The sequence below is a fragment of the Lepidochelys kempii genome, chromosome 26 (genome assembly GCF_965140285.1).
Source record: "Lepidochelys kempii isolate rLepKem1 chromosome 26, rLepKem1.hap1, whole genome shotgun sequence".
Taxonomy (NCBI): domain Eukaryota; kingdom Metazoa; phylum Chordata; order Testudines; family Cheloniidae; genus Lepidochelys; species Lepidochelys kempii.
Window position 1 is genome coordinate 9,455,014 of NC_136405.1, and position 27,515 is coordinate 9,482,528.

Here is a 27,515-nt window from a genome sequence, read left to right on the forward strand (position 1 = left end):
TAAGCACTACACCAGCCCAAGTTTAATCACTCACCTTGAAGATGGCAAAATAAATCTTTGTTAAGGTGAAACACAGAGATAAACAAAAGTAAAAGGTGGCACTGGAGGTATGGTATTCTTATCATCACGAACTATCGAGATGCAAGGCCAAATCTTTCCTGCCTCTGTGTAAATCTAGAACAACCCAAATGAACTGCTCTCAATTTGTGTTACTCCAGGTTTATAGCGATGTAATAAAGCTGAATCTGGCCCTGACGCACCACTCAGCCTTCCTCCAACGAAGGCAGTGTTCACAAAAGCCCAGTGAAGCACAAACATATCGGAATCATCATGCACAAACAAATCACATATCGACAAAGCCCCACAGCTCATTTCTATCTAAAATATAACAAGTATTCATCCTCAATCTAAAGCAAAGGGTTGTTCCTCCCTGATGCAAAGCACACTTATTTTATATCAGGAACATCAAGTTTCACTCGCTTCCAAGGATTTGAACTCTGGGAGTTTATAATGGAATAAGTGTCCCACAATTTCCCGCCCCCGCCTCCTGCGTCAGAGCAGTCCTACCTGATCTAGGAGTAGCATTTCCACTTCCTCTCTAGATGACAAGTTCTCTTCAAGGAGGAGCTGCAAAACAAAGTTTAAAGTGAGTGACGGTTTGCCAGCCCTTGCAGATTTTCCTCCAATAAGGCTGCAATACAAAGTGGAGCGTCCCATGCTTCTGCACTAAGTTATGTACAGTAGTCTGGCTCTCCCAGTTCCTTGTTGCTATCTTTTCCGAGCACAGTTCCTCTCTTTACCTGTCACCTGCTCTTTCACATAACCTTATATAACAGCGAATAGATTTGCCTTTCTCCAAACATTTTCTCAGGTTTCTGACTACAGGATCTGATGCTTCCAGGCATGAATTACAAGATTTCTCTAGTTGCTGATTGAGACCATGGTACTAGCACATAGAATTGCCTCCCAAAAATGGTTAGTGTTAGCATGTCTCACAACCCCTTATCGATGTGAGGCTGCAGTAAATTCCATTCAGATAGACGTCTGCAGTACTGCCAATCAAAGCATTTGAAAATCCCGAAATTTGCATACAAACGATGAAATATTCAATATATTGGGTCTTATTTTTATGTTACTTCAGCTGCTAAACACAAAACTACTGCTCTACATTTCTGAGGATCTGACATGTTGCCTAACACAACCCAATAAATGGTGGTTGTGGTTGCTACGTATCACAAATCTAGAGCACCCCCACCAACAAGGAAGCAAAGGTTGTTTTAAAGAGAGATCCTACCAAGACCCCTGATAACACAATTCCAAAGCATTCAAGCTGACAGCGTCAGAAGAATGTTTGTGAATTACCATCAGTTGTATGTTTAGGTCAAATCCAAAAGAATTTCTGGATAGGCAACAGATGTCAGTGAGACAGATCAGTTTTATTAAGTTATTGGTCTGCATTTGAGGGATTTGGAGCATGGAAGTCATTATCTTGATGTGTCTCGCCATTTCAATCTCCATTGGCTTTTCAAAGACTACAGATTACATGCAGGTTGACTGCTTCCATAATCTGTGGCTCAACTCATCCCTGGTTTAGCTCCTTTGACTTCAGTAGAGTTACACTAGCAATGAACTGGACTCCAGCACCAGAGCTTATCTGCTGCCTCAGTTCATAGATCATAGAATATCAGGGTTGGAAGGGACCTCAGGAGGTCATCTAGTCCAACCCTCTGCTCAAAGCAGGACCAATCCCCAATTTTTGCCCCAGATCCCTAAATGGCCCCCTCAAGGATTGAACTCACAACCTTGGCCAATGAGCATTTAGTAGGCCAATGCTCAAACCACTGAGCTATCCCCCCGCCCCCCTTCACATTCTATCTCACATCAAACCAATCACCACCAACTGGTGTTTTCACTGCTGCCCTTCTGCATGTGGTTTATTAGCAAAAAAGAACACTTAAAGCCTTCCAGGCCTCTTTTCCCTGCCTTGCTTAGTACTTTCATCATCCATATCGCTCTTGATTCAAAAGCCTTTCAAGCCCAGCTTCCCCTTCCTGCTAACTCTCCTTCCAGGATCACAGTCCTTTGTGGAACTCCCAGCAAGGACTTCTCACCTAGCACGCTCCTGTTCCCTGCAAGGCCCTCCTCTCCCAGATCTTTCATCCAGTAGTTCTGGAGAACATCACCTGCCCTCTTTCTAGTAGTCTCCCTCCCTGAACTCCACTGTTTCTCACTAGCTTCTGTAAACTACACTCCCCTGTTTCAGAACTACAAATAAACTTTCTCCGTGCCTTTTTATCTCCCAGCAGGCCACGTTCTGAGTCACATGGTCCCATCATGGGAGTTGCCCCCACCCTCTCCCTCCTCTTCTTTTCACCTGGGAAGGCAGGCTACACCTGCAACAAACCTCTTAAAGGGCCAGCTCACATTTGGAGATCCCTCTTTCCCTGCCCCTTCCGCTGCTCTTTTCTACAATACAAAATGCTGATAAAAGAATGTTTTATTTTAGAGATAGGCAAGTAAAGCTACTTGTTCCAAAGGCATCCACAGATACCACTTCATACACAGAATAGTCACCATTCAGTCAGAGGAAGAAGCTGGAATAGAGGCGATATCGCCCAGCTGCTTATAATACCGGGCCATGTTTTTCTCTCAGATCGACTCAATCTAGAGAAAGTCCACTGCAGTGGATTCTTCTGAAGGCCAATAGCTGCGAGGATGCAGGTGCACACGTGCACAAACTCCCAAGAGAGAACTAGCGCGCCTATGAACCTCCACTCCCAAATCCTGGTGTAATGGCAGATGTCTTGGCCGACAGACCAGGGATTGAGCAGGGAACCTACAGAGCTAAAAGCATGAGCTACTGCAGCTTGCATTAGAAAGCCAGACTTGGGGGTTGTAACAACACACGTCCTCTGCAGACCAGAACAGCGATGGACTTGTAAGACACACTCACTGGTGAGTTACTTTGGCTTCTAGCATAGAAAAGGAGAGAAAGCCTTTTAACATAATCCTGTAAAGCAACAATCCCTGGCAGAAGTAACAGCCACCTGGGGCCACTGACAGCTGTCTACATTAGCCCAACCATCAGGGAAAAGTCTGGCAACCAGTCATTTCAGGAAAAAGTAATGTGAAGTTGAGCCTTCAGCTGCTTTTGCACCTCCCTTCTGAGTCACCTGACATACAGACTGGACTTTGGACCTTTGCCCTAACAGTTTTATCATGGGATTAATATTTTAATTTCATTTTTAATGGACACGACAAAATTATTTGGACTTGTCCTGCAAATTAGATACTGGCAGCTCCCAATTCCCATGGTGAAATCAGAGCCCCTCAAAATACTTGCTCATCAACTCTGATTTGGCAACCTTAGATCCATACAGAACTCCTGAACCACGTGTTAAGGACAGTGGCCTTTCAGCAGGAAGTAACAGTGCTCTTAAGAATCTCTGGAGGACACTTTTCAAAGACACATTATGCAAGGCTAGGAATCTAATTCTGTCATTGGCATGATTAGAACCATCTCTCTCACATGCACAAAGAGAACATTCTGAATTTCCTGTAGTCATCACTGTAAGGCATAAGCATAACAATAGCATTTACATTAATTTACACCACTGGAGGCTAGAGAATGTTCTTTTATTTATAAATAGATACCCTCAGGTTGGGAATTTGACTATGCTTTAATAATATGATTAGGCAAGTGTACTTCTCTATGCCTGGAAAGAGAAATATTCTGAATGTCCTTCCACACTGGGTTCATTTGAAGGAGTAAAATGTAAGCTTGAATGCTATGGACTAGAAATATGATTATTCTTAGGGAGAACTATATATGTCATGTCATATAGGAGGTAGCAGTCAGAAATGGAGATGTGCATCAGCATGAGTGTAGGCTGGCATAATTTAAGGGAGTTGGGAAGTGTGATCAAGAGGGTAAGGCACTGGATGAGGAATCGTTAGTTTGGGTTTGATTTCCAGCTCTAGCCCTGATTATCTGTGTGACTTGGGGCAAATCCCTTAGCCACCCTGTGCCCTCAATGGTTCCTCTGTAAAATAATAATATTTACCCACTTGTGTGAACTGCTTTCAGGACTACTGATTAAAGTTCCAGATCAGCAAGGTATCGTTCTGAGGTGGGTGAAATCTTGTTATGGGTTGAATTAAAAACTCTTTGAACTGATGTGTGAATAAATGTCCCATTTAAGAGAGACAAACGTAGGGTAGTGGTGGTTGGTGACTCTCTTTTGAAGGGGGATGGAGGCACCCATCTGCCAGCCTGACATGGAATCCCAGGAGGAATGCTGCCTGCCAGGGACCCATAACTGAGATGTTACGGAGAGACTGTCAAGGATCATCCGGCCCTCTGATTACTACCCCATGCCACTCACCCATGTGGGCATTAATGATCCTGCAAGGTATGACCCTGAGGAAATCAGAAGTGATTACAGGGCTCTGGGAACAAGGGCGAAGGTTTGGGGGTGCAGGTGGTGTTCTCTTCGATCCTTCTGGTCAAGGATAGGGGCCCCGGCAGGGACAGATACATCCTGGAGATAAATGCCTGGTTGAAAGGATGGTGTCACCAGGAGGGCTTCGCCTTCCTTGACAATGGGATGCTGTTCCAGGAAGAAGGACTGCTAAGCAGAGATGGGGTCCACCTAGCAAGGAAGGGGAAGAGCATATTTGGATACAGACTGGCTAACCTAGTGACGAGGGCTTTAAACTAGGTTCAACAGGGGTAGGTGACCAAAGCCCACAGGTAAGTCAAAAACTTGGAAACCTGGGAGAAGGGTCAGAATCTGGGGAAAGCATGGACCTTATAGTAAGCATATGGGAGAGACAAGAGAGAGCATAGGGTGGAAATCAAAATCTCAGATGTCTGTATACTAATGCAAGGTGTATGGGGAATAAGCAAGAAGAACTTTAAATGCTAGTTAATGAACACCACTATAACATAGTTGGCATCATAAAGACTTGGTGGGATAATATGCATGACTGGAATATTGGTATAGAAGGGTATAGCTTGCTCAGGAAGGACTGGTAGAGAAAAAAGGGAGGAGGTGTTGCCTTATATGTTAAAAAATGTACACACTTGGACTGAGGTTGAGATGGAAATAGGAAACAGACTTGCTGAAAGTCTCTGAGTCAGGATAAAAGGGGTAAAAACAAGCGTTATGTCATGATAGGGATCTATTACCGATCACCTAGTCAAGAAGAAGAGGTGGATGCGGCTTTTTGTAAACAACTAACAAAATCATCCAAAGCACAGGACTTCAGCTACCCATCTGTTGGGAAAACAACACAGCAGGGCACAGATTATCCAGTAGGTTCCTGAAATGTACTGGAGACCATTTTTTATGTCAGAAGGTGGAAAAAGCTATCGGAAGAGGCTGGTCTAGATTTGATTTTGACAAACAGGGAGAAACTGGTTGAGAATTTGAAAGCGGAAGGCAGCTTGGGTGAAATCGATCATGAAATGGTAGAGTTCATGATTCTAAGGAATGGTATGAGGGAGAACAGCAAAATAAAGACAATAGATTTCAAGAAGGCAGACTTCAGCAAACTCAGGAAGTTGAAGGTAAAATCCTATGGGAAGCCAGTCAAAAGGTAAAAACAGTTCAAGAGATTTGGCAGTTTTTCCAAGATACATTATTAAGGACACAAGAGCAAAGTATCCCACCGCGTAGGAAAGACAGGAAGTATGGCAAGTAGACCACCCTGTTTTAACCAGGAGATCTTCAATAATCTGAAACTCAAAAGAGAGTCCTACAAAAAGTAGAAACGAGTCAAATGACAAAGGATAAATATAAACAAACAACACAAATATGTAGGGACGAAATTAGAAAAGCCAAGGCACAAAATCAGATTGAACTAGCTAGATAGAGACATAAAGGGTAACAAGAAAATATTCTACAAACACATTAGAAGCAAGAGGAAGACTGAGGACAGGATAGACCTGTTTCTGAATGAGAGGCAAAAAAACACCAACAGAACATGTGGAAATGGCAGAAGTGCTAAATGAGTTTTTTGTTTCAGTTTTCACCAAATAGGTTAGTAGCGATTGGACGTCTAACGTAGTGAATGCCAGTGAAAATGAGGTAGGATCAGAGGTTAAAATAGGGAAAGAACAAGTTAAAAATTACTTAGACAAGTTAGATGTCTTCAAGTCACCAGAGCCTGATGAAATACACCATAGAATACTCAAGGAGCTGACTGAGGAGATATCTGAGCCATTAGCGATTATCTTTGAAAAGTCATGGAAGACAGGAGAGATTCTGTAGGACTGGAAAAGGGCAAATAGAGTGCCAATCTATAAAAAGGGAAATAAGGACAACCTGGGGAATTACAGACCAGTTAAGCTTAACTTCAGTGCCCAGAAAGATAATGGAGCAAGTAATTAAGCAATCAATTTGCAAACATCTAAAAGATAACAAGATAAGTAACAGTCAGCATGGATTTGTCAAGAACAAATTGTGTCAAACCAACCTAATAGCTTTCTTTGACAAGGTAAGAAGCCTTGTGGATGGGGGAAGCATTAGATGTGGTATATCTTGACTTCAGCAGGCTTTTGACACTGTCTCACGTGACCTTTTCATAAACACACTGGGAAATACAACTATAAGGGGGATACATAACTAGTTGGAAAACCATTCCCAGAGAGTATTTTGTCCAGTTCTAGGTGCCACATTTCAGGAAAGAGGTAGACAAATTGGAGAAAGTCCAGGGAAGAGCAACAAAAATGATTAAAGGTCTAGAAAACATGACCTATGAGGGAAGACTGAAAAAACTGAGTTTGTTTAGTTTGAAGAGAACAGAAGACAGAGGGGACATGGTAACAATTTTCAAGTACATAAAAGATTGTTAGAAGGAGGGAAAAAAATTGTTCTCCTTAACCTCCGAGGATAGGACAAGAAGCAAGGGGCTTAAATTGCAGCAAGGGCAGTTTAGTTTGTACATTAGGAAAAACTTCCTATCAGGGTGGCTAAGCACTGAAATAAATTGCCTAGGGAGACTATGCAATCTCCATCATTGGAGATTTTTAAGATCAGGTTAGACTAACACTTGTCAAGGATGTTCTAAATTATACTTATTCCTGCCACGAGTGTAGGGGGTCTGAACTAGATGAGCTCTCGAGGTCCCTTCCAGTACTACAATTCTAAAGTAGGTGAGGTGATATCTTTTATGAGACCAACTTCCATTGGTGGAAGGAACAAGGTTTCAAGCTTCACAGAGCTCTTCTTCAAGTCTGCTTTAAATCAACTGACGGAGAGACACCTAAGACAAAGCCTAATATAATCTGCCCGTGTGGGAGGCGGGTTCAACCGGGCATTGTAACCAAGTGGAGTGGGGAGAGAAGCCACAGAAATGGAGAACAGACTGAGTAAGAGATAGGATTATTGAGCAGCTGCAAGTGTGTGAGTGACCCTGAATCTAGGGAGAAGTATATTGGATATGGGGTGCAGGCTGAAAAAACTGTTCTTGATGCTGTGAGCAAAAGAAGCTCTTTCCTGCTTTTTCATTCCCTCTGCATTCAGACAAACAGGACTTTGTATATTCTTTGTAATCAAACAAAACTGCATCAAAAATATCCATCCCCAATTTCTGCTCCCAATAAAAACATCCACCGGGCCCCAAACTTGGAGTAGCTACTACAGTTGAAAATGGACCACAATATATATTTAAGCATCTCTCTGACCAGAAGCACACAAGGAGTCCCATTAACTTCAATGCAATTACTCACATGCTGAAAGTTATTCAATCGCCTTGCTGAATCTGGGCCTAAAACCACTAAAGAAATTGCAACCTTAGAAGTGACAGCAACCCATTACAATGCTTTGGGCAAGTCTTTACGACAAAATTAAGTCAACCTAAGTTATGTCCACATACAGCCACTGCAGTAATTAAATCACTTTTGCACGTCGGCACTACGTTCCTTGTGTTGGTGGTACGTTTCCTCATCTGGACAGCATGGGGCACCATGGGACGGCCTCTGAAAGGTAGCAACAGTCGACGTAAGCAACACAGCGTCTACGCGGACACTGTGTTGACCGAACTATATTGCCCTAAGCGCTACGCCTCTTGTGGAGGTGGAGTTATTAATTCCGTGTCGTGGGCGAGTGACATCAGTTGGATCTACATTTTAGTGTAGCCATTGCTTTACGTCTACCTAACTCTGTCATGCAGTCCAAGCCTAAGTATGACTACCACAATTACGTGCCAAGGGATGGGAGGGGTTGCAGCAGGGAAAGCAATCAAGAAGTAGGGATGCTCCATCTTGCACTGACTTAGGGCCTGTCTATATTGGGTGTTTTGTTTTGCTTTGTTTCTTTGCCGCTGTATCAATGTAGTTATCCCGCTGCAGAGCTCCTTCATCTAGAAAAGCCCTTGCTGTACTAATAATTGATATCATTGCATACCACAAGTAATTGATATCATTGCATACCACACTGTCCTCCTTGAATTTGGCCTGCAAAGTCCTATTAGATCAAGCAAGTGTGTCTCACTGCAAGCACAGGATACAGGGTCAAGGATATAGATCAGGCAGAAAATGGCACACCAGTTCCATATTTAAAAAAAATATTTTTAAGAGGGTTTAGTTCCGAGAAAATAAGCTAAATGGAAAGACGGGAAGAGGGAGGGTACATTGAAAAGGAGGGGCAAGGGGTATAGGGCAGGGGAGAAGAGCATAAAAGGGGGCAAGAGTGAAATGAAGGTGAGGTGAAGGGGCTGTGACAGACAAGGAGGGATGGAGCAAACAGCCAATGAGCCCAGGGAAGAAAAAGTCCCGCCACAACTGTATTTACATGGCAAGCTTTTGGGGGGGCAGGGATTGTCTCCATGGGTTTGCACAGCACATAGCAGAATGGGGCCTGCTCTCAGCTGGGTCCTGGAATATAAGTAATATTCCCCATCTTTACCTGTCTTTTAAAAAAGGTTTTATTCATGATGTCAGTGCTTAAAAACAGAGACTTGTTTTGGTTCTTTGTCTTTAAACAAAGAGATGTAACAATCCCGCTAACATCAACAAAATGAGCACCCCTGTCAAGGTTCCTCCCCCACTCTGAACTCTAGGGTACAGATGTGGGGACCTGCATGAAAAACCTCCTAAGCTTATCTTTACCAGCTTAGGTCAAAACTTCCCCAAGGTACAAAATATTACCCCCGTTATCCTTGGAATGGCCGCTACCACCACCAAACTAATACTGGTTACTGGGGAAGAGCTGTTTGGACGCGTCCTTCCCCCCAAAATACTTCCCAAAACCTTGCACCCTACTTCCTGGACAAGGTTTGGTAAAAAGCCTCACCAATTCGCCTAGGTGACTACAGACCCAGACCCTTGGATCTTAAGAACAATGAACAATCCTCCCAACACTTGCACTCCCCCTTTCCTGGGAAATGTTGGATAAAAAGCCTCACCAATTTGCATAGGTGACCACAGACCCAAACCCTTGGATCTGAGAACAATGAAAAAGCATTCAGTGTTTTACAAGAAGACTTTTAATAAAAAATAGAAGTAAATAGAAATAAAGAAATCCCCCCTGTAAAATCAGGATGGTAGATATCTTACAGGGTAATTAGATTCAAAAACATAGAGAACCCCTCTAGGCAAAACCTTAAGTTACAAAAAAGATACACAGACAGAAATAGTTATTCTATTCAGCACAATTCTTTTCTCAGCCATTTAAAGAAATCATAATCTAACACATACCTAGCTAGATTACTTACTAAAAGTTCTAAGGCTCCATTCCTGTTCTGTCCCTGGCCAAGACGACTACAGACAGACACACAAACCCTTTGTTTCTCTCCCTCCTCCCAGCTTTTGAAAGTATCTTGTCTCCTCATTGGTCATTTTGGTCAGGTGCCAGCGAGGTTACCTTTAGCTTCTTAACCCTTTACAGGTGAGAGGAGCTTTCCCCTGGCCAGGAGGGATTTCAAAGGGGTTTACCCTTCCCTTTATATTTATGACACGCCCCCCAAATCTCAGCTAGGGTGAAACACTGGCTGGGATTTCTTCCTGGAGCTCTAGGAAAACAGAGTTAATAAGACACATGCATCTCTAAATATACTACCAAGTACATAAAGACTAACAATATTTTCCACATCTCAAGGACGATTTTAACCAGTTGATTCTGGGAAACTTTCACGGGAGAGTGCATCAGCCACTTTGTTAGAAGCTCCTGAGATGTGTTGGATGTCGAAATCAAAATCTTGGAGAGCTAAACTCCACCGAAGAAGTTTTCTGTTAGTTTCTTTGACGGTGTGAAGCCACTTTAGTGCAGCATGGTCGGTTTGCAGGTGGAAACGCCGTCCCCAAACATATGGGCGTAGCTTTTCCAGAGCGTAGACAATGGCATAACATTCTTTTTCAGTGACTGACCAGTTGCTTTCCCTCTCAGACAGTTTTTTGCTGAGAAACACTACAGGGTGGAATTCTTGATCAGGTCCTTTCTGCATTAAAACTGCTCCCACACCACGCTCGGATGCATCTGTGGTTACTAGGAACGGTTTGTCAAAGTCTGGGGCCCTTAGTACAGGGTCAGACATGAGTGTCGCTTTAAGCTTGTTAAAGGCCTTCTGACACCTTCCGGTCCACTGAACAGCATTTGGCTGTTTCTTTTTGGTTAGGTCTGTCAGTGGGGCAGCGATTTGGCTGTAGTGCGGTACAAATCGTCTGTAATAACCGGCCAAGCCTAAGAAGGATTGAACCTGTTTCTTTGACTTTGGGACAGGCCACTTTTGGATAGCATCCACTTTGGCCTGTAGGGGGCTGATAGTTCCTTGACCCACCTGGTGTCCAAGGTAAGTCACTCTGTTTAGGCCTATTTGACACTTCTTAGCCTTAACAGTTAGTCCTGCCTCCCTTATGCGCTCAAGGACTTTTTGTAGATGTTCCAGGTGGTCTGCCCAGGAATCCGAAAATATGGCCACATCGTCAAGGTAGGCGACTGCATATTCTCCTAATCCCGCTAGGAGACCATCTACAAGTCTTTGGAAAGTGGCGGGTGCATTTCGCAGCCCGAAAGGGAGTACATTAAATTCATACAGCTCGAGATGTGTGATGAAGGCTGACCTTTCCTTGGCAGATTCATCTAGCGGTACCTGCCAGTACCCCTTGGTTAAGTCCAAGGTAGAGATGAACTGGGCCCTTCCCAGTTTCTCTAATAGTTCATCTGTGCGTGGCATGGGATAGTTGTCTGGGCGAGTTACAGCATTTAGCTTACGGTAGTCCACGCAAAAACGTATTTCCCCATCTGGTTTGGGAACTAGAACCACTGGAGATGCCCATGCACTTTCAGAGGGGCGGATTACACCCATCTGTAACATATCCTGGATCTCCCGTTCTATAGCAGTTTTAGCTTGAGGAGACACCCGGTAAGGGTGGACCCTAATTGGGTGAGCATTACCTGTGTCAATGGAGTGGTATGCCCGTTCAGTCAGTCCTGGGGTGGCTGAGAACGTTGGCGCGTAGCTAGTGCACAGCTCCTGGATCTGCTGTCGCTGCATACGCCCAAGGGTCATGGAGAGGTTCACCTCTTCCACACCACCAGCACATTTCCCTTCGTAGTAAACACCTTCAGGCCACTCAGCGTCCTCTCCTCCCTGGGCTGTAAACTGACAAACCTTTAATTCTCTGGAATAAAAGGGCTTTAGAGAATTAATATGGTACACCTTAGGCTTTCGGTTGGAGGTGGGGAATGCTATGAGATAATTAACAGCTCCCAGGCGCTCCTGGACCACGAATGGCCCTTCCCACGATGCTTCCATTTTATGGGCCTGGAGCGCCTTTAAGACCATGACCTGGTCTCCTACTTTGAAGGAACGCTCTCTGGCATGTTTATCATACCAGGCTTTTTGTTCTTTTTGAGCATCCTGTAAGTTTTCTCTAGCAAGGGCTAAAGAGGTTCGGAGGGTGTTTTGTAGGTTGGTTACAAAGTCCAGAATGTTAGTTCCTGGAGAAGGTGTAAATCCCTCCCATTGCTGCTTCACCAACTGCAATGGCCCCTTAACCTCACGGCCATATACAAGTTCAAATGGGGAAAACCCTAAACTGGGATGTGGTACAGCTCTGTAGGCAAAGAGCAACTGCTGCAATACTAGGTCCCAATCATTGGAGTGCTCATTTACGAATTTACGTATCATGGCCCCCAAAGTTCCATTAAACTTCTCCACCATGCCATTTGTTTGATGATGGTAAGGAGTGGCAACCAAGTGATTTACCCCATGAGCTTCCCAAAGGTTTTTCATAGTTCCTGCCAGGAAATTAGTCCCTGCATCTGTGAGGATGTCGGAGGGCCAACCTACCCTGGCAAAAATGTCTGCTAGTGCCTGGCACACACTTTTAGCCCTGGTGTTGCTTAGAGCTACTGCTTCCGGCCATCGGGTGGCAAAATCCATGAAAGTCAGTATGTACTGCTTTCCTCTGGGTGTCTTTTTCGGAAAAGGACCCAGAATATCCACAGCTACTCGCTGAAATGGAACTTCAATGATGGGGAGTGGCTGGAGAGGAGCTTTGACCTGGTCTTGGGGTTTTCCCACTCTTTGGCACACCTCACAAGACTGGACATAGGTAGAAACATCCTTGCCCATTCCCTCCCAGTGGAATGACCCCCCCAAACGGTCTTTGGTCCTGTTCACCCCAGCATGGCCACTAGGGTGATCATGGGCTAAGCTCAAGAGCTTGGCCCGGTATTTAGTTGGAACTACCAACTGTCTCTGAGGATGCCAGTCTTCCTGGTGTCCCCCAGAAAGAGTTTCCTTGTATAAAAGTCCTCTTTCTACAACAAACCTGGATCGATTAGAAGAGCTGAGAGGCGGTGGGTTGCTCCGTGCCGCCGTCCAAGCTCTCTGGAGGCTTTCATCTGCTTCCTGTTCGGTCTGGAACTGTTCCCTTGATCCTGGAGACATCAGTTCCTCATGGGATTGTGGACCTAGGCTTGGTCCCTCTGGAAGCGATATAGGGGATGGAGCTGTTTCTGTTGACTGTGAACCGCTCTCCGCTGGTGCACTATGTTGGGATTCAGGCTCCGGCTGAGCCTCTTGTGTAGGGTTATCGGCTGCTGCCAGTTCAGGTTCGGTGGGGCCCTCTGGTGTTGAGGTTGCAAGTACTGGATTCAGTGCTGACACGGGGTCTGGTGTTGGTTGTTCGGCTGGTTCCGGTTCTGGGACTGGTTCCGTCTGGGTCTCTGGGACTGGATCCACTACTGCTGTTGCAGACATTGGCCTGGGGTCCAGGTCCATCACCTCTGACTGGGTCCTGATAGAAGTTTCCGGAACAGAGCTAGGCCTCACGGCTTGTTTAGCCTGGTTGCGGGTGACCATTCCCACCCTCTTGGCCTGCTTCACATGATTGGCCAAGTCTTCCCCCAACAGCATGGGGATGGGATAATCATCATAGACTGCAAAAGTCCACATTCCTGACCAGCCCTTGTACTGGACAGGCAACTTGGCTGTAGGCAAATTGAAAGAGTTGGACTTGAAGGGTTGAATCGTCACTTGGATCTCTGGGTTGATTAAATTGGGGTCCACTAAGGAAGCATGGATAGCTGACACTTGTGCTCCGGTGTCCCTCCACGCGGTGACCTTCTTCCCGCCCACACTCACAGTTTCCCTCCGCTCCAAGGGTATCTGGGAGGTATCTGGGCCTGTGGACCTCTGGTGTGATTCCGGTGCAATGAACTGTAATCTGTTGGGGTTCTTGGGGCAGTTGGCCTTTACATGCCCCAGCTCGTTACACTTAAAACATCGTCCAGCTGACGGGTCACTGGGACGAGGAGGGTTGCTGGAGAACGGGGTGGTGGGACGATAAGGGGTCTGGAGGGTTCTTTGGGAGGTAGGTGGGGCTTTGGGCGGCCCCCGGTAATAGGGTGTGGTCTGGGGTGGTCCCTTCTGGTCTCCGCTCCAACTGCGACCAGTATTCTTCTTCTCTGCCACCTCCACCCATCTGGCTCCAATCTCTCCTGCCTCGATTACAGTTTTGGGTTTCCCATCTAGGATGTATCTTTCTATTTCCTCAGGAACACCCTCTAAGAATTGTTCCATTTGCATTAGGAAGGGCAAATTTACTGGAGATTCAACACTTGCTCCTGATATCCAGGCATCCCAATGTTTCACAATGTGGTAGGCATGTCGGGTAAATGACATGTCTGGTTTCCACCTTAGGGCTCTGAACCTCCGACGAGACTGCTCGGGTGTTATCCCCATTCTGACTCTCGCCTTGGATTTAAACAGTTCATACTTGTTCATGTGTTCTTTAGGCATTTCAGCTGCCACCTCAGCTAAGGGTCCACTGAGCTGCGGCCTCAGCTCTACCATGTATTGGTCAGTAGAGATGTTGTACCCAAGGCAGGCCCTTTCGAAGTTTTCTAAGAAGGCCTCAGTATCATCACCTGCCTTGTAGGTGGGGAACTTTCTGGGATGGGAAGTGGTACCTGGAGAAGGATTGCTAGGGTTTGTTGGTATATTCTGCTGGGCCTTTATCCTCTCCATCTCCTCCACATGCTTCCTTGCCTCCATTTCCCTCTTGTGGGCAGCCTCCTGTACCTCCTTCTCCAGCCGCATGAGTTCTATCTGTCTTTCATGTTCCCTTTGTTTTTCCTCAGCCTGAAATTTGGCTAATTCCAGCTGTAGTCGAGCTGAGGATTTGGTCATTCTAACCTCTCTGTTTTTAACTAACTTTACACCTGAGGTTTAGAAATAAACAAACAAAACTTGGCTGTAAAATTTTGCTGTGCTGGAATAGAATACCTATTCTCTGATAGTGATTGTCAGCCTACAGAAAAAGACAATTCCCTTGTCTCTGCTCTGGGCCCAAATTAAAGCAAAAAACCTCCAACTACTTGGAAACCTGCTTACCCAGCCCAACGAAGAAAAAAAAAAAATTTCTTTTCAAACCTGTGCTCCTTGTAAAACAAAAAAAAAAAAAAATCAAAATCCTAAAAAAAACCCTGCCACTTTTGTCTCCAGGCAAATGGGTAGAGCACACACCCCCTATTTACTTTTAGGAAGAAAAGAAAAAAAAAACAAACCTCTGGGTTGGAAGACTGTGAATTTCCCTGCAGGAGTTAAGTACCCTGCCTCCAGGCAAATGAAACCTGCAATTCACAAGATAATCCCCTTTTGTCTCTGCTTGGCCACAAAGCAGAGAGAAACCAAGCTGCTTTCAGTTTCAAAGCTGCCTTCTGGACTTCCTAAAAATTCCTTTTTAAAATCTGTATTTCTAGTTCAAAAAATCTCAACTGGATCTCAAAATGATTTCAGGTTAATCCCACCACTGTGCCACCATGTCAAGGTTCCTCCCCCACTCTGAACTCTAGGGTACAGATGTGGGGACCTGCATGAAAAACCTCCTAAGCTTATCTTTACCAGCTTAGGTCAAAACTTCCCCAAGGTACAAAATATTACACCTTGGACTGGCCGCTACCACCACCAAACTAATACTGGTTACTGGGGAAGAGCTGTTTGGACGCGTCCTTCCCCCCAAAATACTTCCCAAAACCTTGCACCCTACTTCCTGGACAAGGTTTGGTAAAAAGCCTCACCAATTCGCCTAGGTGACTACAGACCCAGACCCTTGGATCTTAAGAACAATGAACAATCCTCCCAACACTTGCACTCCCCCTTTCCTGGGAAATGTTGGATAAAAAGCCTCACCAATTTGCATAGGTGACCACAGACCCAAACCCTTGGATCTGAGAACAATGAAAAAGCATTCAGTGTTTTACAAGAAGACTTTTAATAAAAAATAGAAGTAAATAGAAATAAAGAAATCCCCCCTGTAAAATCAGGATGGTAGATATCTTACAGGGTAATTAGATTCAAAAACATAGAGAACCCCTCTAGGCAAAACCTTAAGTTACAAAAAAGATACACAGACAGAAATAGTTATTCTATTCAGCACAATTCTTTTCTCAGCCATTTAAAGAAATCATAATCTAACACATACCTAGCTAGATTACTTACTAAAAGTTCTAAGGCTCCATTCCTGTTCTGTCCCTGGCCAAGACGACTACAGACAGACACACAAACCCTTTGTTTCTCTCCCTCCTCCCAGCTTTTGAAAGTATCTTGTCTCCTCATTGGTCATTTTGGTCAGGTGCCAGCGAGGTTACCTTTAGCTTCTTAACCCTTTACAGGTGAGAGGAGCTTTCCCCTGGCCAGGAGGGATTTCAAAGGGGTTTACCCTTCCCTTTATATTTATGACAACCCCTAATCCCCAGCTGTTAATGATTTTAAACCATCATTTGCATCGTTTGGTGAAATAAGCCTATTATGCATGCAGCGCCATGAGGATAGCTTCAGCACTCAATTCTACTTGGAGGTGGGAAAGGAAAAATTCTGCTGAGCACATACGTCATTGCTGACCATCCGAGAGCAGAACTTTTCTGACAATATTTGGAAATTCGCAAGGAGTTAACTTTATGTATGGACTTCAATTCCCAGATAATGTTATTAATTTATTCATTAAAACATTATCGAGTTATTGAAAAGAAAGCGCCATCCTGAGACTCAGATAACAGGAGCTCCGCTTCCCCTGTGAATGGAACATTCACTTTAACAGGACTTTTAACGACCACGAGTGTTGTTTAGTGGATTTATTATATTATTATTATTATTACTATTTATTATTCAATTCAGGCAAGTGTGGGGGGATTTTGTTTTAATTCTGTTTACACTTTTGAATTAGGTTTTAATCTCTTGGCATGTTTACTCAGATTATTTGTTTTACAAAAAGAAAATGCCTTAAGTGTAAATGAGGAAAGCAAGGCTTCTTTCGACCGGGGTCCAAATCTCATTCTAATTCAAATATTCCTTACTCCTTGGAGGGGAGGGGGCATGGGGGAAGGACACATGGGGGGTTGTGAGAGTACATATGAGTAGGTAGCTTTGCGATTAATTCAGACACAACTCAAACCCTTACGGCGATGCTGTAAATTCCACAATTCTGAAGAACAATTGATTGTAAAATTAACTTTGGCCTGTTGAGACTCAGATACATTTAAAAAAAAAAAAACATTTTTAAATAAAAGGGAACTTTATCAAGTACCATGGCAAACCTAAAGCTGACATCAGCCACAGCAAATCAACAAGAATTCCCTGAACAGCAAGCAACATGCATTATATTTCATGACATTCCAGGAGTGCTTGATTGCACATTTATTTTCATTGCAGATTTAAAGAGCTCGGCGTGTTGGGTGCATTTTAGATGCCGAGCTCTTTTGAAAATCTGGCATCAGGTCACAATGGGATCTGCTGGGTCCTAAACACTTTTGTAAATCTTGTGCTTAAGTGGAGACTGAGCTCTTTTGGATATCTGGCCATGGGGTGAAATTTACACCTGTGCAGAAGAAAAGTACAAGTCTGTGCAACCATTAAAATTCCAATTAAACCCAGAAAGTGAGGCTTAAAAGGGACTTCCAAGGTGCATACGTTATGCATCGGTACTTGGCATGGGATGAATTCCACCCCTATGGAGAGAGAATGCAGACATTACCTGAAAATATCCAGTGACCGTCGGATGTTTTATTCGCAGCAGCATTTAGCAGAGGAATTTTGCCACAAGAGTTCCTATCCACCTCCCACAACTCTGGACTGCCCTCGCTTTCAACACCATGGAGGCTAAACTCCAAGGAAAGCCCCTAAAAAATCTGAATTGTTGTCTGAAGAAGGAAGCGGAGAACAACAGTCATAGCCAGTGCTTACATGAACTCGCAGATCTGAGGTACTGGGTTCTATCACTGTCTGCCCACAGAAGCTGATGGTAGCATGGAGACCAATCTGCAGGACTAATTGCTCTCACAATTGCAAGGCAGAAACCTCCAAGGCAAGGCAAGAAGGGACATATGACAACACAACAGACCTGTCAATAGGATATAAGTACACAAAATATGTAACTGTACCAAAGGATCATGATCCTGTGGCACAAAATCCTACATCTATGTTATTTACATGGTCCCCATTACCACTGTATTTGAGTCTCTTTATATCTTTAATGTATTTATTCCCCCCAACACTGTCTGAGGTAGGGAAGTGCTATTAGCCACCAATTACCAATGGGGAATTGAGTTGCCCAGGGTCCTGTAACAGAGAACTGGCACAGCAGAGAACTGAACCCTGGTCTCCCACTGGTCTCCCACCTATCCACTAGACCTTCCTTCCCTTCCATGTCCAGGTAAGAGCTATGAAACAGATGGGGAAGCCATTACTCTCATTAGACTGCACAATGGGGCTACTCATATGAATATGTCCTGACGACTATGATTAAGGGCTTCACAATGGGGCCACTTTTGACTAATTATCCTCTTTTTTTTTATAGAATTATCTCAAGATAATTTAAAATTGGACTTTATAGCCATAATCTTCACAGAACAGCAACGTTATTTCAGTTTCTGATGAGAACACCACTTTATATCCAGGGTACCTTTATACTTAGTATATAAAGGATTAGTATATGATTAATCAATTGTTAGGCATCCAGTAGGTTGCTTATAACCATCTATCACACCTCAAGTAGTGTTCTTATAACTAGAATGTGTGGGGGGACAAAATAGCAAATGGTTTCTTCACCATAAAATGCAATTTGAGGTCCATTGCAAGTAAACTCAATGGACATTAGGAGCCTAATGACCTTTGTGGATCTGGGCCTATGTTAACTCTGTGCCATCCAGGTATTCCTCCTATTCCCAGAGGAGCAGATCCACTGACCTTGTGGCCTCTTTATACCACAGGAGAAGTATAAAAGGGGTCATAACTCAGACCTTCGATTTAGAAAAGCACCTTGTCTAAATGCAAGCACAAGAACAGTCCCATTGCAGTTAAAGGAACTACTTCCAATTTTAAAATTAGATACTTGATTAATACCTTGCTTAACATTTTGGGACCTCTGAAGAGTTTCTGGCCCTCAATATTTTCTATTTAGAATGTATACCTTACCACTCTATATGTACAATAGTTAATAAGACGTTTCCAGTTTTAATTTTTGGAGCAATGGAAGTATTTAAAGAAAATTAATAGAGTCAGACTTAATTTACTCTTTTTACCCATGCTTGCAATCATTTTTCGCCATCCTCATGCTAGTTAGCTATTATTTTGTAAATGAAGGAGTTCATTAAAATTTGGTTTCACATTTAATTGTTCCTTATTGGAAATGTCAGCTTTCACAGTTCATTAATAAGGGCACTGGTGTAAAAAAAGAGACGGACTGAGGAAGCATGCTTCATTACAGAACTGTTGTGGGGACCATAAAGCTGTAGTTAAGGTTATGTCCATGGCTCTGTTACAAGCCCCTGTTGACCCTTCGTCCCTGGGATGAAATCACTGAGGCAATTCGCTGGAACCCAACAGATGTGCTTCTTTGATGGATGCTGTCTGATGGCAAAGGAATGAAACAGAATCCTCCCTAGCCTTCCAAGGGCCTGCTTGCAATCTGGCTGAAGGAAAAGGGTTGAGGTGGCAGCCGTCTTGTCATGGAAGGCGTGTTAAGGATTTCGAGAAGAAAATGGCTCCTTTCAAGAGGACCAAATGCTGCTTTTCCCTTCTGCTGTCCCCACCTCATTCCTGAAGCCAGGACAGAGTAAGCGTCCTTCCCTCTCTGAACTCCTGGAATCTACTCCCCTCCCTGGAATCCTGTCACACCCCAAACACAGCAGCTACCGAGGAGACCTTTACACATCTCCAGCATTGGATGGATAAACCAGTCGGTTCCCTTTAGAGTAAACCTACCAGGCAATCTTCTTCCCTGCTCCAGACCTACTCCCATCATAGAATATCAGGGTTGGAAGGGACCTCTGGAGGTCATCTATTCCAACCTCCTGCTCAAAGCAGGACCAATCCCCAACTAAATCAATCCCATCATGCCCTCATCTCTGTGATGGAGAGAAGCCATGGAGGGGGTTAAAGTAAAGGGGATCAGAAAAATGGTTCTCCTTCCTGTGCCTGATCTGAGGAAGCAGTGCTCAGCTGGTGTTGCAAGCTCCCACTGCCATTTCAATTTCCTGTGACCACTGGAAAGCCCTTCTGGAAAAAAATGCCCTGTAACATGATGTTGCCCCGTGGCCTCTCTGGTGCTCGTTCCTCTTCCCCCTGCACGGTAGAACCCTCACAATTCCATTCATTCCTGCTGCTTTAGCCTTGGGATGAGGACCAGGCTAAATGAGGGAGAAAGCTGGTTCTTGCATGAGTTCTAGTGCAGTGCATCAGGCTCCAGAAGTTTAGATGAACATCTAAACCTTTGAGGTGCTCATCTAAACCTGACCTGTAAAATGGAGATAATTCTTCCCAGCCCCACTGGATCATTGCAAAGGCACATTCCTTAATGTGAGATATTAACACGAGAGCTGCACAAATAACTAGTTTTTCAATTCACTGTCAGTACTGAGGGGAAAAAATAAATGTGATACAAAGTGAAAATTCCAACAAAGAATAGTGGTGAATCGAAAAAGCGGACAGATTTTGTCTTGGGTCAAACAAAACCTAATTTCATTTTCCATTACAGCTGCTCCACTTCATATAACATCTTGCATAGTCATTGGCCAAGAGAGAGAACGACTCTATTGCCTAGTGGTATAGCAAATCGAAAGAGCGAACCCAAAACCAAAACATTTAGTTTCTGGGAGGAGGAGACACTTGCATTCCAGTTCCTACTCCACATCAGGCAGAAGAAGGCATCAAAGACAGGTCTTCCACCTCCCAGATTAGTACCTTAACCACTCAGCTAAAGGTTATCAGGGAATCAGCACCACTGACAATTTGGGGGAATCGAACCCAAAACTATCTGGTGAATTCATGTCAAAATTGGGCATAGTTTCAGGTCAACTGAAAGTTCCTTTTTTGTCAAAAACTATTTGTATGAAAAAAATTGTCCAGCTCTAGTTAACGTACTATGGTGATGAGTGCCATAAAAGAATCCTTGTACATACACAAAGGAACATTTTGGCTTGCATTTTTATGCATCTATTCACTAAGTGCCTCTGAAATAATAATAAATATTAAAAATGTATTTTAAAGAATGGAGCAAAATGGAATGTGACTGAAATAATCAATCATCTTTACAGTTTTGTCTTTAATGAAAGTTGTACAGTGTTTTCTATGCTCTGCAGAGCCTCTCTCTCTCTCTCTCTCTCTCTCTATATATATATATATATAAAAGCAGTGAAACACTTGGGAGAATGATTGACGTGGATATCATAATGTCACAGTCATCTGCTAATTGGAATACATTAAAGTTTAAGCTTGATCAAAATTTGTCACTGTCAGCCGCCAGTTAATATTAATAAAGTAGATTACCATCAGAACTACCGCCCCTACCCCCCCCCAAAATCCATGAGATCTTTATGACGTAATCAAGACTAGCAGTTAAAACTGATCTATAAATCTAGCAGCAGAACACTGCAGTAATATGTTATTAAAGGAACGTATCTTGCTATTCATCCTGTATTTTGGATACTTTCTCTCTAAAATGCTTGCTAACCTCATTTAGCTCAATTAGCATTTATGAAACACTTTCTATGAAATGACTTTGACTTTGTGTTATCAGTCTGCCTTGTGCTACTTGCACTTATTTAAATGAAGGGATCCCTATAGCTTTTTGGGGCAGGAGGAATGCAATTTCATTTCTTAAACAAGTAAATAGCACATAGAGAATTGTCGGAAAAATAAGAATTATAAATAGGCTTTTATATATTAAAGTTTAGCCTCTCCCCGCAAAAATACAATATCTGACAAAGATCAGAGTTGCTATGTGGGGAATTCATTACACATCTAAAAGGTAAAATTGGCTTTATTTGCCAGGTCCCTAAGAGTGAAAAGTTATGCAGTGTTGCTTGCAGAAGGAGGTATTAAAAGTCAGCTCCAAGTCCCATTGAACTCAGTGGAAAAACCTCACATTGACTTCAAGCGGCTTTGGATCAGATGCCAGAAATAAGGACTCTTAGGTCCCATCCCCAGCTCTGCCACAAGTTTGTGCCCCAGTTCAGCATGGCATTTAAGCACATGGTTAACTTGAAGCGTCTGCAAAATCCCACTGAAGTGAACACGGTCTAGAGTTTGGGACTTTAAAATGCACTGCTGAACAAGACCACTGGGGTGTGAACTTGGCCTCGACACTCAGGGCCTGATTTTCAGCCGTGTCAAGCATTTACAGATCCCATTTTCTTTACCTGGAGTTGTATGTCCACAACACTTCCGAAAAACAAGCCTATTAACTTTTCTGTGCCTCAGTTTACCCACATGTGAAGTGGCAGAATAATAATGCACCATATGTGGGTATTGTGAGGCTTAAGCTAATGTTTCTAAAGCACATTCAGATCCTCAGAGGGAAAAGGCTATATAAATGCAAAATATTGTTATAATAAATATGCAAAGGTACAAACCATAACGTTTTTTCCTTCCCACGCAGCATAGGAGAATGTAATATAAATACTTACCAAGGTGAAATTACCCATCCTGGAGATACTATAAATGGAAAATTCTAACATGATATTTTCTTGGATGAAAGCTGCTACGCAAGTGTAAATTATTATCATTAAAATAATAATTTCTTTGCCATGTTTAAGTTTTGCAGCTTGCACTGGAATTGAAAACTGCTCCCCGCTCAATGAAACCGAAGGGTATAAAGTAAGTTTTCCCATGGCATTTGGGCTCCATCTGAATCTGATAGCCCACGTGATCAGCACAACACAGAATATCTCATTAAGGAAAGAAAAAGACCACAGGGGAATGACCCAAGCCATCTGATGGCTTGTAAGTGTCCCATATGAAATAAGTTCATTCGTTTCTGGGACAGATGTCCACTCAGAACTTGTCAGAGTTAACATCCATACAGCCACTACTGCAGCTGGCCATTCCAGACACCCCTGGTTAGCACTCTCATCAGATAGACCAAGAATTGAAGTGAGCATAGAGGTTGAACTAACCTCTCAACCCTGTAAGTGTTCCTCCCAATAGCAAGGTAGAGATGTGTTGGCCGGGACAGCGTAAAGAAGCCTGCCTGGTGATTATAGCTCCTTCAGAAAGCAATTCAGACACAAAGGATGCCTCTAGTTAGAGCTGGTCAAAAATTTTGTGATTTTCTTTTAATGGGAAGGGCTGATTCAAGTTTCACAGGAACATATTGATTTTGTTAAAATTTTCAACTGGAAATTATCTCAACATTTTATTTTGATGAAGGCCAAAATTGAAACATTTTAACTTTTGCATTACAGAACACAATTCTGATCAGGTCGAAATAAAACATTTCTGATTATTTTGTTTTACTCAGGTATATACCCAGGGTCCTGGCTGGGTGGGGCTGGTCTGTGCTGACACTTCACTGCGACTTCAGCTAACTTTGTTGTAACTAGATCAAACCTAGCTTGGGGGTCTACATGTGCTACAATCATACCCCAGTGGCTGCTTGGGTATGTACCCAGGCAAGCAGGGCTGCAATCCCTATTGCAGCGTGGGCAAAATTTTGGTGTCTGAGGTTCAACCGAGCACCTTTTATCAGCACAAAGTTCACTTCAAAAAAAATTGATGTATAAATGGTTTATAAAGGGCTAACGATCAGTAAATGTTGAAAGCATGTGGCAGACATAAGTATTATGCGTTAGTGATGAATATAAGTGCAATGATAAAAGGTGTTATGTGTACTAAAATGCTTATAAGAAACCTATTGGCCTGCTGGACTCTATAGTAATATAGCAACGGGTTCAGTATAGGGGTAGCAGGGTAAAATATCCTGGCCTGTGTTACACAAGAGGTCAGATTAGATGATCCACTGGCCTTACAGTCTACAAATAAATAATTAAGGTATCTAGTAATTGTGCATTAACCCTTTATAAACTATTTATAAATGGAACTGCAGTATTAAAGCGACCCATATGGTTAGAAAAAAAAGCATGTTATGAAGTTTTAAACAAATCCTTTGCTTTTCATGCTCATCACATTTTACAAGCTCAGCTGAATTACACTATGCTGTTTATGGAGAGAGACTCATTTTTATCCCTGCCATTAGCTGACCTTTTTGGTGCACCTTATTTGCCATCAATCATGTCCTAAGTGCAGCGTAATGCTCTCACGTATCATAGTTCAAGTGATGTAAGCCTTGTCTAAGCAGTGTTCCCTTGTTTACTGCTTATGGAGGGTTGTAACCCCGCTCACTAATGGTCTGTAACTGCTGCAGTTTCATTTCCTTTTGTGACAAAGTTCCTTCTCTACCTTAGGGGATCCTGCACTTATTGGTGGATTTTCTCACCTCAGAGGTTCACGGCAGCCCGCAGTTTGGCCACTTTCGTGGCTCAAATCTGCCGTTCACTCAGTTAGCCTCATCACTGGCCAGCATGGGGAAAGGAAGAAGAACAATCCCTGAAGTCTTTGCTGATCCACCTAGTGGATCGGGGAACAGGCCAGAGACCTTCCCCTCTGGTGGAACCCACAGTCCAGGTCAACTCCTCCGGTATCAAGTAGGGAGCTGGGGGGATGGAGGGATGGGGGGAAGCCGGGCCCGCCCTCTACTCCAGGTTCCAGCCCAGGGCCCTGTGGATTGCAGCTGTCTACAGTGGCTCCTGTAACAGCTGCTTGACAGCTACAACTCCCTGGGCTACTTCCCCATGGCCTCCTCCCAACACCTTCTTTATTCTCACCACAGGACCTCCCTCCTGATGTCTGATAATGCTTGTACTTCTCATTCTCCCAGTAGTATGCCTTCTCACTCTCAGTTTCTTGCTCCCAGCTCCTCACACACACCACAAACTGAAGTGAGCTCCTTTTTAAACCCAGGAACCCTGATTAGCCTGCCTTAATTGATTCTAGCAGCTTCTTGATTGGCTGCAGGTGTTCTAATCAGCCTGTCTGCCTTAATTATTTCCAGAAAGTTCCTGATTGTTCTGGAACCTTCCCTGTTACCTTACCCAGGGAAAAGGGACCTACTTAGCCTGGGGCTAATATATCTGCCTTCTATCACTCTGCTGTAGCCATCTGGCCCGACCCTGTCACACTTTGTATGTCAAAAACAATTAGAACTTTAATTAAAAAATGGAACAAACAACAACTAAAAAAAATTGTGCTTCCACACTACCATCATGTAATTATAAACCAAAAAGGTTCAACACAATGAAAGCGGCTACAGGCACTTCAAAGGTTGCCCAGGTGTCAGACATGGAGCTCCCACAAGACAAACCCTTAAATAAAGAATACGACATTCAACTTAATACTAATCCAAGCACCCACTGAAATGTCTCATTTTCTCAACAAGCTAGCACCACAAAGAGACCAGATGTGAAACATCACAGATGACAACAGCCATTATATCCCACATTGTTGAAGAAGCATGGTCCAGGGGACAACGCACTAGACAGTGACTGAAGGGACAGATCCTCAGATTGTGTAAATTGCTGTAGCTCCACTGAAGTCAATGAAACTATGATTATTTACGCCAGCTGAGGATATGCCCCACCGAGTTCATAGAATCATAGATTATCAGGGTTGGAAGGGACCTCAGGAGGTCATCTAGTCCAACCCCTTGGTCAAAGCAGGAACAATCTCCAACTCTTCTATCCCCAGTTCTATTGCCCAAGCAGAGCTGGAAAGCCACTTGGTACAATCTGCTCCTAGCTCATCATACAGCATTTGTTTATAGTGCTAGAGGCTCCAATGAAGATCTGGGCCCAGTTGTGATATACATTTACAAACACACAGTAAGAGTGTCTCTGTCCCAAACAATTTAGTCTAAAACAGAAAAGATTTAGAAAAGGGTGGGTAAGGAAAATGAGGTACATCAAGAACAAGTGACCTGACCAAAGTTGCCCAGCAGGACAATGTCTGAGCTGGGAACAGAACTCATGTTTTCCCAATTTCCAATCCAGCATGCTGTCCACTGGACTACCTTCTTTTCTATAGCTGAACTGCTATTGTATCTGGGGGCATCACAATGTGTCTACAGCACAGAATACCATCTGCTTAGGATGATCATCAAACAACAACACGAGGATGCTGTGACAGAGTTTACAAGGAACCTGTATAAGAAATACAATTACAAACCTCTATTTTAAACCTGCTGGAACAAAATTCTTGCTCTTAAGTACTCTGCATGCTGTCTGTCACCAACCACCTGATTGCCCAAGATTTTCAAGGACAGGAGCCTAAAGTTAGGATCCCAAGTCCACATTGAAACACTAAATTCCTAAGGCCATATTTGAACATTTGCCTGATTTTCAGAGGTGCTGAGCAGCGAGCAGCACCCAATGACCACCATATCATCAAAGTTCAACAGAGGCTCGTGGGTGCTCAGCATGCTGGAAAAATATCAGGCAGGAGTCGAGGGTCGAAAATTCAAAAGTATGTGTGGTTTTGGAGTACAAGACCCACTGAAATTCAATGGGACATTCAACAGGAACTGTATGCCTAAAGCACTTATTATTTAGGTTGTAAGGTCTTGGAGGCAAGGAGTGTCTTTTTGTTGTGGGTCTGTATAACACCTAACACAATGGTCCATGGCTGGGGCGCTGATGAATAATTTAGGCACTTTTGAAGATCCTACTATACATCCCTATTTAGGAGCTTAACTTGACTGTTCCTGTCTTTTAAAATCTTGGCGTATTTTGATACCGTCAGTCTGGTCCTTAATCTGGAAGAGGCAAGTTTTTAAAGCTTATAAAGATGCAGATGGGCACCTAGTGGGATTTTCAAAAGCACCTACCTTTCAAAATCTCGCCCCAAAGCATCTTTGTTGTGGAAAGATGTGCCCCTTGCCATCCAAAATATATAATATTTCAGATTTCATTAGAGGCAATGGGAAATATTGTGACAGCCAAGTAAAGTGATAGACAAGGTAGAAATCATTCTATAAATATAAAATGTGTTTCCTAATGATTAGAAAAGTGATTGCTCACCCGCAGAGGCTGGTGGGCTATTGTGAAACACAGAAGGCAAACCTTTTGTGTGTACCATGTAAGACTGCAATATTTGCCATTAAGCAGGCGAGGTGCTTGCATCCGCTAGGCTGGCAACTTTACTTTTTAAATGTTGACCAGATGGTCAGTTGCTGAGCAGTAGCAATATGATGGGGGGGGGGGAGAGAATGTAATTACGAGAGCGTGTGAAATTCGGCTGCTACAACTGCTATAAAATGTCTGAGTAGCAGCATATTTAGATTCCATGCACATAGGACAGTGCATGCATATGAAATATAACTGCCTGGAAGGAATTTTCACTCAGTCACTCTCTTTTTCTAGTCCCCTTTGCCTTATCACTTATGAAATGCTGCAGTACAAGAAAGTCTCAGGGGTGAACAGAAGACTCAGAAGGTGCTTGTTAATGAAAAATAATCGTTACCTGGAGTTGATTAAACAATGTATCAAATCGTAAAATAAATAAATATAAACCAGAGATTGAAATGATGGCTGAGAAATGAGCCAGGACGTGTTGGTTTAAGTATTCTTCCCTTGTCATGAGTAATTAATTTTCTCCAAAATTTATACTGGAGAACTGGATGCCACATCTTCCCTTCGGCCACATTAATTGTTTATTAACATACAAAAGGACCAATG

At 43.4% G+C, this 27,515-nt stretch overlaps 1 long non-coding RNA gene across 1 annotated transcript in view; it reads right to left on the bottom strand.

The window, feature by feature from the left end:
• Positions 1-565: 565 nt before the first annotated feature.
• Positions 566-27,515, bottom strand: part of LOC140903608 (uncharacterized) — a 116,799-nt gene continuing 89,849 nt past the window's right edge. Inside the window, exon 3 of the long non-coding RNA XR_012156307.1 lies at positions 566-627. This is a non-coding gene — a long non-coding RNA (uncharacterized LOC140903608). The remainder of the gene's footprint in view (positions 628-27,515) is intronic.